The sequence below is a fragment of the Pterocles gutturalis genome, unplaced genomic scaffold (assembly GCF_000699245.1).
Source record: "Pterocles gutturalis isolate BGI_N339 unplaced genomic scaffold, ASM69924v1 scaffold31660, whole genome shotgun sequence".
Classification (NCBI taxonomy): Eukaryota; Metazoa; Chordata; class Aves; order Pterocliformes; family Pteroclidae; genus Pterocles; species Pterocles gutturalis.
In genome coordinates this window covers 2,686-16,070 of record NW_010141844.1, presented here as the reverse complement: position 1 = coordinate 16,070, position 13,385 = coordinate 2,686, and positions in this window count along the sequence as shown.

Here is a 13,385-nt window from a genome sequence, read left to right as displayed (position 1 = left end):
TACCCTTCCTTCTGAATTCCCAGTCGCTGCAGCAATTCTTTGGCATATCAGAAGTCCAGAAGTACTTCTGTTCAGCTACTGGCTACAAAAAGAATAATACATTTGCAAGGACTATCACCAGCATATCTGGTATTTAGAAATAGTACCAATACATAATTACAAACAAGGAGAAAAATCTAAGCAAGCAATACTCCCAATTCTGATACTCCCAGAAGACTAACCCATTTTCCTTCTCTGTTCATCTGCATGAGTAACGCTCATCCCTCCAGTCTCTAAGTGTGAGAGCTCTAATCTGCTACCCTGCTCTGAACCATTCCTTGTCTTGCTCCCCCCTTCCTGCCCGCCTCTCCCCTCTTCTGGCTTCCTTTCCCCTTCTCCTTTCATCTTTTGCTTCCTTGACCTTGATCTGGTTACAGAATTTAAAATAAAATAGCGGAAGCCAGTGATGGGCAATAAACTGATTTAAATTTATTACAGGAGCAGCGTGCCTGCCATGAATGTGGGATATTGCTCCATTAAGTCACTTCTGTAAAACGACATTCCCCTCCTTGTGCTGACACCACCATTCAAACAAGTGGCTCCTACACAGGCTTCAGCGTGGACAAAGGATGCCTGCACACGCGTGCTGTTTGCAGAAAAATCAAAAGGGGTGGGGGCTCAGGAGGGGGAACAATATCAGTTCTTTACAGATAATGAGGTAGTAAAAACATTGAATATTTTTGGGAGGTAATTTAAACAACATGAAAATATTTCCTGCATTAAAAGATGGGCAGGCTAAAGCTCAGCCGGGTTATAAAACGGTTCAATTATCTTTTTTGATCTTTTACTGGCATAGGGCACTTTTATAGCTGCACTGAGTCACGGTGACGAAAGAGAGTACAGGGCTGCAACGTTACAATTTCACCTCAAGTCTAGCATTTCTGGACCGTCATCACTTCAAAATGACATTTTGTGACGTCTTATTACTGATTATTAGACAGTCCACGACAGCAGTCGCTAAACCACAAGGTACGGGGTGCTACTGTCAGGAGCAATTAAGGAACCACAAACTAGAGCTAAATATACACGGTACCTTGGGAGTGCTCAGGCTGGGGACATCAAGGTGCACATGCACATGAACTGAGTGATATGTGGGTCAGAGCTGGAAAAGTTCTTCTTCATCTTCAAGCCACAGTCAGTAATTCTCTAAGCAGGGACTGGGCTTGGTATTGAAGAAATGGTGGTTTGCTTTTCCTTCCCAGTTGCTGTCAGCATGGCTCCTCCTCCCCACAATCCCCACGCACATGCTTATACCCTGGCCCACAATACCTCAGACTATTTCAAAGTTCAAGAGAAACAGGGTAAAATTCAAAGATGCTTTTGAAAGTTTTAAAAATATTCTCCGTGGGACACTTCAGCCCACAGCAGAGCTGTGTTTCACTTTGCTGCAGACACTTACAGTTTGAGAGAATGGTTTTTCCAGTGTGTGTTCCCATGCTGGAAACATTCAGCACCTTGCCAAAGGTGAGAATTCAAAAGCGAGCACTTCAGCACTTCCAGGGCAAGGAGAATTTTCTTCACTATTAGCCGAAAGCAGTCTGAAGGTAAGTGCTACCCTAGCAAAGACTTGGTACAATTCATTTGAAAATTAGTTTGGTTTTTTTTCCTAGTCCTACAACCACTAATGTAGACCTGACCTTTAAGCACTTCAGAGTAACTCAGCTCATCCCTACTGCTTCAAGGCTACTGAAAAACAAGTTTTAGCAACAGTTACCAACTCACATACACTGTTTTGGGACAAGATTAAACACATGTCAAGTTTCTCTGCTTAGAATCAATAAACATGTGAAAGTGTACACAATGTTGTGTAAACAGAAAGGAAAGTGTAGCAGAATTGAAAAATATTGCTGAAGTGACCTGCCTACTCCCATGTAGCCAAAACTCAGCTTCTTACTCACCCTCCTGCCTAACCCTATGGCTCAAATAATTGTTTTTGAAGCATGGGACCTATAATAATCTTGGTTTTTCCTTTGGAAGAGTCAGTGAAGTAAACTCATAGAGCTGTTCATATTCAGTTTCTCACTTAGCTTTTTTAAAAACTTTCATTTTACAACAGAAATGAATAACTCTTAGCGCGACAAAACCACCACCCCACATTTAACCTGACCCATGGCAACTTAACAAAATTATCACGAAAACACAAATATTTCTGAATACTAAATCCAACAGGCTTCAGATAGATAAATGCCACATGGGCTTTAGCACCAAAAAAGCTTCGTAAATTCCCACCCTCGTGCTCACCAATCCCTCAGGTACACTCATTCAACTGAGAGGCCATGCTGTAAATCAGATCGCTAGTTATCTTTTTTTTGAAATTTATTTTTAACCCAGACTACTTCTTGGGTACTGGTTACAGCACCATCCCATAAATAGCAGCAGCAGCCCAGGCAGAGAAAAATCTTTTGTGGGGATAAATGTGTGACCTGGAAAGTCCTCAAACGGCTCAACTAGGAACGATGTGCAGCTACACCCTTAGGAGAAAAATGAGTCTGATAACGTAACTTTGACAACACACCTCATCTCTAACTATTCGTTCAACAGATAATAACTGGTTGCTCTGAGAGAAGAAAAAAAATCACCTTATGCGTGTCAAAATCTCACTGTGCTACGTCAGTACCAGCACCCCCTGCTCCCTCAAACTCACTGCTCAGTATAATTAAGATTATAATTGAATTAGAACAACTGCTCGTTGTGTGTACTTCACTTCAAGTTCGCTATTTCTATTTTAGACTCGAAACACTTGTGTATCTAAACACGCATCTGTTTCCCCCAACACCAGCTGGCCCAGTAAAAGCTACTATCTCCCTCAGCAAATCTTCCCTTCCTTCCCTTGACAGAACTGCTGGCTGGAGCTGCCACGCTGCTCTCATCTCAAACCGATCAACAGCACTTTCTAAACTTTGTTTAAAACCCTATTTTAAGTCAGGTCAGTAAACGCAGTTTGAACTGAGCTCACCACTGCCAAGCCTGACGGTACTGATGAAAAGGAGAAGGTAAGAACAAGGTTTCTCTGCTCTAATGACGTCAATGTGCAGTATTCGCTTTGGTGTCCTGGAATGTGTGGAATGCAAACCTGTAACCTTTAGCAGCAGTGGGTGACTGGACCAGGGAAATGAACCATCCAGATAAGCATGCAGTGTTTCAGAACTCCCATTTCCTCTAGGACAGCCTACTTCCAACTGTAAGTGCACAAAGGAGCCAGTGTTCAGTTCGCTACTTCATAAACACCGTTATGTTCAAACCTGAAATAGATGCTGAGGGGCAGTCTACAAACAGAGGCTGAGGTGATGCTACACCCTGCAAAAAACAGGAGAGCTTTCAGCACTGGGGCTGACACAGTCCTTGGTCTCCCGAGTCAGGAACAAGACTTTTATTCTCCAAACCACTCCCACGGCACTACCCCCAGATGTGGAAATCAGAGCTGTGCCCCTTTTCTCTCAGTTTCACAAAACAGGACAATTTTCAGGCATTTGCTGTTTTAAGGAGTTTATGGGGGGCTTTTGCTCTTGGACAGGGCTCCGGAGCTGCATGTTGGAGAGTCCTCCGGCAAAGCCTTTGTCTGCCCAGGAAAGAATCCCTGACTGGGAGATAAGGAACTCTGGAGACTCCCCTCAAGAGCTTTAATGGTAGAAAATTTCACCTAGGAAGCTGAAGACTTCACATACTACAATCTGTCTACTTATTGTGAGCAGTAATATTCCCTTTCACAGCAGAAGGCATATAAAAGAGTGTGTTGTGCTTTTCCTACATACTCCAGAGGTACTGCATTTGATAAGATAAGGCCATTTACTTTGTAAAAATTGGGGTTTTGGCACACCACTTTTGCCAAGTTCACATGACAGAGCTTTTTCAGGCCACTGACTCCATCTGCCCTTAGTGTCACTCACAAAAAGCATTCGTGAGCTTCTCTGTACTCACGCACGAGCTTGTGCCTGTGTTCACCACCTTTTTTTTCTTTTTTAGATACCAGAGCACTTTTCAAGGATGCTACAGTGGCAAATTGCTTCTGATGCAGCCACCTCTTCATCTGACAAAGTCCTGGCCAAGAGACTTTGCAAAAGCAGATCTTTGTGATTTTAGCTAGAGAGCAGCAGAAAGGCAGCAGGCAGTATTTCAGAATGAGAGTTAAGCCTCACAGAGGCAGACTAACACACGATCAAGAAGCAGCTATGGTCCAAATGCGTAAGTGCACACAAATAACGCTAACTGATCCAGGTCTGTGTAAATAGCCCACACCCTGTCCAGGTGACAGATGAACTCTATGCACCCAGGACTCTAACTATTTAACATCTGTGGAAATTGCACTGGGGCAATAAGCTCCCCTCCAATCTTAAATGGTTTCATAAGGATCTAGCCAAGCTCCTTGCGAGTGCTCTAAGAGTTGAGGTCCGTATTGCTAACACATCTCTTTAAGTTTCCTCAAAATTAAACCCTGTAACAATAGAAAGGAAAAGCTTTAACTGTAACATGCCATGAGAAGATGTGTGAAGGCATGGCAAAGTTCTAGATCGCAGTTACAGCACTGACTCACATCACTGCTAGTGAAAACATTCATCTTTAACGTGGATAGGAAAAGAACGACTCAGATGATGGAAAAGTGGATTTGCATGACGCAAATCTGGTAGGTGCATTTTAATTCTCAGAGCTGGTGAAAGCATTGAGACAAGTAGTGGGGTGCCAAAAACAGCAATTTATTCTACAAAACGGTTTTATTGTAAACTGAGATGGTAGGTCAGCTGCAACGGAATACTTCTGAAAGGATAAAATCAGAAAATATTTACATATACATTTTAAGGGAAAGTTCAGGGTGCAATTTTTGCAGTAACAACAGCCTTCTTTCCCCTCACAGAAGAGTACAGACTATTTCAGACCGGTTTGCATGGCTGGAACTTCAACTGAGCGTTGAATACAGAGGGAGCCGACACCGCTCCTGTTCGAGATGCTGCAGCTCCTAGCCACTCATGCAATTTATCATTCAAAACCCAGGGACTGTTTTTGGCAACTGTCCCTTAATCACTGTTTTTTTTAAACAGAAGTTAATCTGATTAACTTCTTGAGTATACTCCCATACAAGAGATAGCAAAAAATTCACCTATTCTGGCTTTCAGTTTTAACTGCTGAAACCAATCCTTCTGCTGAACGCACCGAACTCAAACTCTTCACATGCTGGAACATGTGGTTTACTCAGTGCTGAGGAAACTGATAATGCACCAGTTATGAGGCTAATGAAAGAGCTCCCATTTCAGTGCAAATTCCTAAAGATAGTTACAAAAATTCTCAGCTCTCTCCTCAGCTTTTGCTGTGATGAGCCCAGGGCCTGCTCACCAAAATCGTTTTGTCATCCTCATTCATCACCTTGAGGTGGGCTCCAGAGCTTTGACTGAACGGAGCGCGCTCCTGGCCAGCACTCTTTCAAAGCTCCAGTAGCCTGTCCCTCAACCGCCAGTGCCCTCCTGGCACACAGAGCAAGAGACTCCCTCAGCATACAAAAGCAGGATGTTTACTGGACACCTGGAAAAAGCAGCATCTACCGTAATGAAAAAGAGTGAAACATGTCTACTACTTTTATTTTATAATATTAAAACCAACATAAAACATATCAGAGCTGTTGTTCTTGTACCATGAGGTCAGAACAAAGAAAAAGCTGTAAACCATTAGCTAAACCATCAGTATTTTTCAGTTGCTGTTTCTACACATGATGTGAAGCGCAACGTCTCTTCGGGATTTCTGTTTTGTTTTCCTGATTAGTCATTTGCATGGAAATGAAGAGGTCGGATGTAAAAATCCAGCAGTCATGTTCTGACAGCGTGGCAGGAGATACTAGATAAAGAGAGCCTGGGTGTGGGCTGATTGGAAGAAGTATTACAGCCTAAAGAGGAGCCTACGTTAGAGCCCAGCAGAGAGAACAGAAGCGCGTGCACCCAAACCAAGCTCCATCTGTCGGTAACAGTGCCCCTGCAGACCTTCAAAAACTTCCCAGTGATGGAACAGAACAAGACACGCAACTTACCAATTTGGGCTGACATCTTCCAGCGTGTCCTTTGCAGACTGTATTTGTTTGAAAGCCCCAAGCGTGTTCTGGAACCCAGAAAGGAGCTCTTCCAACCCCTGCATCTGGCAGAATCAAGGAGTCATCTGCCTGACCATAAGAGATTACAGATGGCAAGGCCATTAACGTCACCCGCAGCCACATACTTGCAGCAGGCTCTCGTGCAGCTCTGGCTTGTCATTACCTCGTGAAAGGGACACTTCCAGATTTATTCTTGTCCCTTTATCATCCCGCATTTATGGCCTACAGGAAGCAGCCTGCAAGGGTTTCTTCTGACCGATCTCAAATTGGCAAGAGAATTTAATCCTCCTGTAAACCGTTCTTTTTAATTTTGGTTGCAGGAACTGTCTCGTGCAAATGAGAGTTCTGGTCTCTGCAGCTGACAAACTCACAGCTGGCATGAGGCAGCTCTCTAGCAGATAACCAATACACAGATAAATTGGGAAATTACTAACTGTGGAAGTGTCACAGAGTTGGGATTCAAGTCACACGTAGCAAAATTTAACGTGCTAAATGGTCCCAACTGGCTTCTGGGCAATGAAAACTAGTCTGCACAGTGTTGTAAAGGGCCACTGCCGACAGCAGACCCTTCTGACTGATGGGAGAAGCTGAGAGCTGACAACAGCTTGTAACCAAAAATGCTTGGGAACCAGTGACAGACAATCGAGAGCTCTGTATGTAGGCACTGAGTGTGCTGGATTAATACAGCCAGAAGATTAAAGCATAGCTACAACTCCTAGTCCAGATAAAACTTGAAGATTAAAGATCGCGTTGTAGGTGTGTAGAACACGTTACCACTCCTTTCATTAAAAGTCAACCTAGAAATGTTTCCATCAGACACTGCTGTGATTACAAACACGCAAACCGGTATTTTAATTCCCAAGGAAAAGGTCCTGGTGTACCAGGAGAAGAGGCAGGACTGTTCAAAGATTCTCTCATTTTCTGGTACACACCCACCAGAAAGCCTGGCAACATTAACACTCTGTTAATTTCATCTCTCAAATATTTGGTGCAGAAGCTCTGATTATTTAAAAATATAGAGATGTTTTCATCTCTCAAAGTTAAGCAGTGATCCACGATTATAGGTGTTTGTATACAACTGCAGAAATCTGGCTAAAGGAACACCATCTGAAGAAAAGAAAAACGAAGAATAAGAAAACAAACAGAAAATGGGACACCACCTGTGCTTACTGAAGCTAAAGTACGTCAAACCGCCTTGATAATGTATTTTTTAGAAAAAAAAGGAAATGCCACATATGATGAGAACTTCATTAAAATGTTTGAATAACATGACATATAGAGTCATTAGTGAAAACAAGGGGATGAATAGACAAACTGCAACAAGGAGCCAGCTGAAAAGAAGTAACTCATGTACCTGAAATAACAGGCCAAATAATTCACCTGTGATGTGCCATAAGGACTTGTTTTAGAAACGATCTCAGAGTGTTTCCGTAGAGACACTGGCTCAAAAAATGCTGATGAAAAGGTTAAGATGTATCGTCAGCACAACGCGTAAAAACAAACGACTGAGAACTGGAGTCCTGGGAATAGAAAGAAATTCATGGGAAATCCAACAGTATGAAATTAAAACCTCAACATTATATACTAGGGAGCTAGTAATGGACACAAGCTATAATCTGGAAGCTAATTAGTTAAAAGTGACTTTTAGAGAAAGATCTCCATACTATCAAATTAAACTGAACAGCTAACTGAAAGGCCCACAGAACAACCAGACTGTTTGAATACCTCATTTTTCATCAGATGGTTGTCTATTCTAACCTCCTGAAAGGTTCTCAAGAGGGTTTTTGGTGTTTTTCTTCTCTGTGCACCTCCTCCTTAACGTGTCCTTAAAGTAAACTATGCTTAGATCTTCTCAGAGCATCTGACTCAACCAGACGACGTCTCAGCTAGAAACATGTGCTAGCTGGAACTGATAGGGCACACATTAAGTGCACTGATCAGCGAGACAGCTCTTAATCTCAGGATCTAATTAAAATAAGAGATTACAATAACCAGGGCAGTAGAATAGTGCGTGCCGTATGTAAACTGCTGATCTGACGCCACTGACTGTTTTTATGCAACAACTAGAAGATGTTTCCTGAAACCATTTATAGATACATAAAGAAGATAAACATCATTTTCTTAAAAGACTCTGTACCTTTCTACATAACTGAGGTTCACTGGCTCCAACAAATCCCATGTTTCATGCAACAGCTGAACTCTTAAGATTTATCTGGGGAGAATTTCAAACAGTAACTTTGCACCATTGTGGTGCAGGACGTGCAAAGAGCTTCAGGAACGCCATCAGGTACAATATTCTGGCGACTCTATTCCTAACGACATGCAAGAAACTCCACACACTTTCATAGCCTTTCCTTCCCGCCCCAAGTCTTGTTTTCTCTAGCCATGGCAGAGTTTTTCAAGTTTTGGTGCGACCATTTGAAGTCAGCTCTTTCAGAGAACAGAATGTTACCACTCATGACTTCAAAGGACCCAGATTTAACTTGTTGCCTTTTTGAAGCTGCAGCGCAAAGTATAAACTTTATGTGCCTAATATAGCTTTCACATGGTTGAATAAGCAAACTAGATAAATGCCACTTTCCCCAGCCTCCAGCACTTTGAACTTTTCATTGTAGGAATCTCACATTAGCGTTCCACATAGCACATAAAAGCAAATTTTCTGATAGTACTTAAAACGGAGGCTCCTTTAACAATACAAGCAGTGACTGCTAAAAGATCTTGTGTACTGAATGGCATTTATTCTCATAAGGAAAATCAACGTACGAACTTCACTAGATAAAGCGTACCGAGATATTTCACAACAGATTCACAGCCCTGCAATTTCTGGTTTTCACCAGTTCTCTGAAAAAGCACACGACCAAACTATTAGATCCCTAGTTTAACAGCGGTTTGCCCTGAAAGCGCACGCTAGAGATGCTTCTGCTATCAACATAGGAGCAAATCTCCGTTTGTGTTTTTTTCACCAGAACAAAAGCAACAAGTGAACTCACAGCACCTTTCATATCCTCACCCAGGCAAGCCTCACAGAACGCAGATTATACTGGACGGACGGATGTGTTGCATCCCTGAGGCACACATTCAAATTTAATTTCCATGACAGTGTTCATGCATAATTTTTACATGATCTAAATGCCTGCTTTACACTTTTGCTCTGCGCAAATTCAGGTTAAATTTTTCCTAAATGTCTCCGCATAGACAAGCCATTACATGATCATTTCCCACTCTGCATAATAAAAAGCGAGGCTTCGGTTTTATACTCTTTGGTCTTCAACAAAGGAACAACACAAAAGAAAAAAAAAATACAAGTTGAACATTCAATTAGAACTTCTGAGTATTGCAAATTGCCAAAAAATACCTGTAAAAGTGCTTTAATAGGCTTCGGTTTTATACTCTTTGGTCTTCAACAAAGGAACAACACAAAAGAAAAAAAAAATACAAGTTGAACATTCAATTCTTCTAAGTATTGCGAATTGCCAAAAAATACCTGTAAAAGTGCTTTAATTTGTCACATGGCAGCAACCTAGATGAAACTCATTCCAGAAAGCTACTTTTTCTAGTTTTACCATGGCTACCCATAACATTTTAGTCCTCACTTCCAGAAGCTCTGCAAGCATAACAACATAAACTTATAAAAAAATATACATTGAAATGATTACTCGAGCCAACCTCCCAAATTAGTAACAAAAGCAGAAATCTCCAAGCTCTTTTTGGTGGCACCATGTGAAAGAAATATCATGGAAAATGGCATGGCTTTTTGTACCTGCGTGTCAAAATAATTCCAGTACAGTTCCACATTTTCTTGGCAGCACTACTGCATTAGATCAACTAAAGAGTCAAAAAAAAAAACCAAACCAACACACTAAAAAACCTATCTGTGCTTCCTCACACATGTGTAATAGTGCCAAGTCCTGCTACGTGTCTTTGAAGAGAGGAAAGGGCACCCGCCTCGTGTTTTCAGACAGAAGAGTGTCCATTTCAGAGATCATTTTAACTGATGCCACAGTGAAAACCGCGCTTGGAAAAGAAGTTATTTCTTCATTTCCTCCAAGGCAAAACCAGAGCCTAACTGGGTGCGTTACACGCCAGGAGCTGCCAACAGCAACCCAACTGAAGAACCCGTCCCCTCCGCTATCACCCCCAAGCTGTGCCTCCTACCTTATTGTGCGCAAGGCTTTAATTTTTGTCACTTGGAAATGACAAAGCTGTCTCCTCATTTTACAGAAACAAATGACGGTAACTGCGTATCACTATCATTAGGTTTGTGACAGTTAAATTTGGCTAAGTGCTAGTTTTTACTAGTTCAGCACAAAGCTTACCTGTCAACTGATTTGTTGTTTGAAGTGTTCAGGTTTATTACAGAAATGATAGCTTTCCTTCTCTCCCTTTTATTCCAGATTAGCAAGGAAGCGTTACACCTTAACGAAATCCACATTAACTACAACAAATGATTTTTTCTGAAGTCCAATGTGAATCTTAAATCTCCCTGCAGCACGCTAGCCCCATTAACACCCCAAGTACTGGAAAGCCTGCGCTGACAAGCAACACCACGGAAAAACCTGCGTAAAGAGCAAAGGGGAGAGATCAAGGCAAAGTCACACATCGCGCGTACAATGCGAAGAACCGACAAGGCATCGCTAATCCAGACAGCGTGGACCGCAGCCAGCCAGCCAAGGTGTCACAGACTATAAACAAGCAGCCACCTTTCCAACGGAAGCGGCTCTAAAGAATCCCGAACAAGTCTAAGCAAGGCAGGAATGTGGTTGTGTCATCACCCTTTTAGCACTATGTGTACCCTTTCTTTTCCTAATGACTCATTTATGCAGATAAATGCCTAAAAGGAGTTCTTCTCGGCTTCAAAAGCTAAAAATCCTTGTATTTAGCCACAAATCACGTTACCAGGTGAGCAGCAACTACACAGGCTTTTTAACCTTCTTCCCTCGTATGGCCAAACCTGGACAGGTAGAACCATTCCCATGGCTCAGGCTGGGGATAAGAAGAGTTTTGTGGGTTGTTGGTTTTTATTTTAAACCTCTAGCATCTTTACTCACATTTCACAGAAACTCCTCAGAGTAGGTCTTTCTTAACAGGGGTATTTATCCACGCAAAAAACAGCAAGACCCTGAAAGGAAACTGCAGAAACTGTCAGACCTGTGGAGCTGCAACACAACGTAGAAATCTGTCCCTAACATGGGGCCAACTTGTCCCTTAACCCACTAGTTATTTCCAAGCCCACTAGTGATTTCAAGCGCCCTTGGGTCTCCACAGGGCATGGCATCTTCATGCTTCCAAAACCTTCCGAAAGACCTAACCCTGGCAAGCACCCACTGTAATTCCAGCCTTTCCAGAAAGCACTCTTGATAAAATACAAATACAAAATGCCATATCGCCTACCATCTGTAGCTAGATTTAAGATCTTCTTGAGTATCTGTAACTGTATTTCCACTCAAATAGCTCGCACGACAATAACGATGTTCATTTGTGCTTCTGAATATAAAACATTACACAGAGTAAATGTTTGTAATGTTATCACAGATGAGCTACAAGTGTCCCTTTATTAGAAAGCATCTCTTAACGCTCTGGAAAACCTCTCTTTATTCAAGCCTTCAAGGATAAAGCAAGCAAGTACATGTTGTGGCCAAATCACCTCAAGACCATATAGCAGAGTTCAAAGGGACAAAGAAAAGTGACGTAGAACAGCCTCTGCAAACAGATGTACTAAACAGACTGGGACAATACAGCTTGGGAAAAAGAAAAAAAGAGAGAAAACTGAGAACACTGAGATCTATAAAACTGCAAATGAGGTGGTGACTAGAAAAAGACTCTTTATTCTTTCTCATACTAAAAAAACTAGGAGGCATTCACTGAAATTACCAGTCATCGAGTTTAAAACAAAAATAACCAAAAACCCAAGGCTTTATTTTTGCACGAATTGTAGAATTCATCTCAGGGTATAGTGTAGGAGCTACAGGTATAAACTGTCCAAATCCATAGCTGACGAGTCCAGGAGGCACTGATAGGCGTGACTGTCACATACCCTCTGGCTCAGGCCACCTCCGAACCCCTCACCGCTGGTAGACACGCCGAGGAACAATCGCTGTGCTGTCTATGTACGCTCTTCTGCTTTCCCCCTAATGATCTCCTTCTGGCCACTGCCACAGACCACACGCTGAGCTCAGCACACATTTTGCAGTCCTTATTATCCCATCATTCACGTGCTCTAATAAACCTGTTCATGTCAAATAATTATTTCCCCAGCGATAAATTGGAACACATTAAAAATACACTATCTACAAACAACGCGCTGTTTAAGTCACTTCCTTAACTTGATTAAATGGAACATAAGAATCAAACGAAACGCCGAGCCTTGACAATTCCTCTCTTCCCATCCGCAAGCGTGAATACCATTTTATCGGGTCTGCAGTTTGTTCCCTACCGCCACCATTTCATTTAGGCACCTTTTACACAGCGGAACTGGATACTTGTTTTCATCCAGTGAAACCATTAGAAGAATCAATTTGATCTCCAAGGCAAGTTAAGAGTAATGGACTCCTATGTTTACTTAGCAATAAGTACACAATTTAATTAGATCTGTATGTTATAAACTGCATCTTTCGAGGCAACAGGGGCAGCCACGAAGAGAGCGAGGCATTTCAACTTCTTACGTAAATCGATGTTTTCAGTATTTGTTTTCTGCTTATACCTGCCGAAACGAAAGAACCACCTACTTCCACACTGAAATGCTACTGCAGGTAGAGGCACATCTCTCACCCCGTTCTGTTCCCGCAATCTTACACAACACTTTTTCAAAGAAACAAGCAATTAAGTTGCTGTCCCTTTTCTGCCACATGCCAATTCCAAGTTTGACGTCATATTTCAAGCAACAGACTGTGAACGCGTCCTGCAACCGTAGCATTTAATTTAGAAGTTAGCACTTGACACGTTGAAGTGAATTCCTGAAGTCTGGCTGTCCGCACACCTGCATAATTTGAGCAGGGATAACCTACTTACAACCGGGTGAGAGAGAAGAATGCCAACAGACAATCCCTTCCACGTCAAGGGACATCTCCTTCCTTGTCACGTGCCAGCAAGAGCATCACTGCTTTGTCACAGTTTGATTTTCTTCTCCTTTAAGCTAGGGGTTTACAGTGCCTAAAAGGAGTGAAGTTACACTTTTCACCAGATCTGCTCATAGAAATATACTCAAACATTCTCAAAAGAAGTTTACCAGATGTAAGAGACAATGCCAGATGTAAAGCAACCAACACAAGCTCCAAGT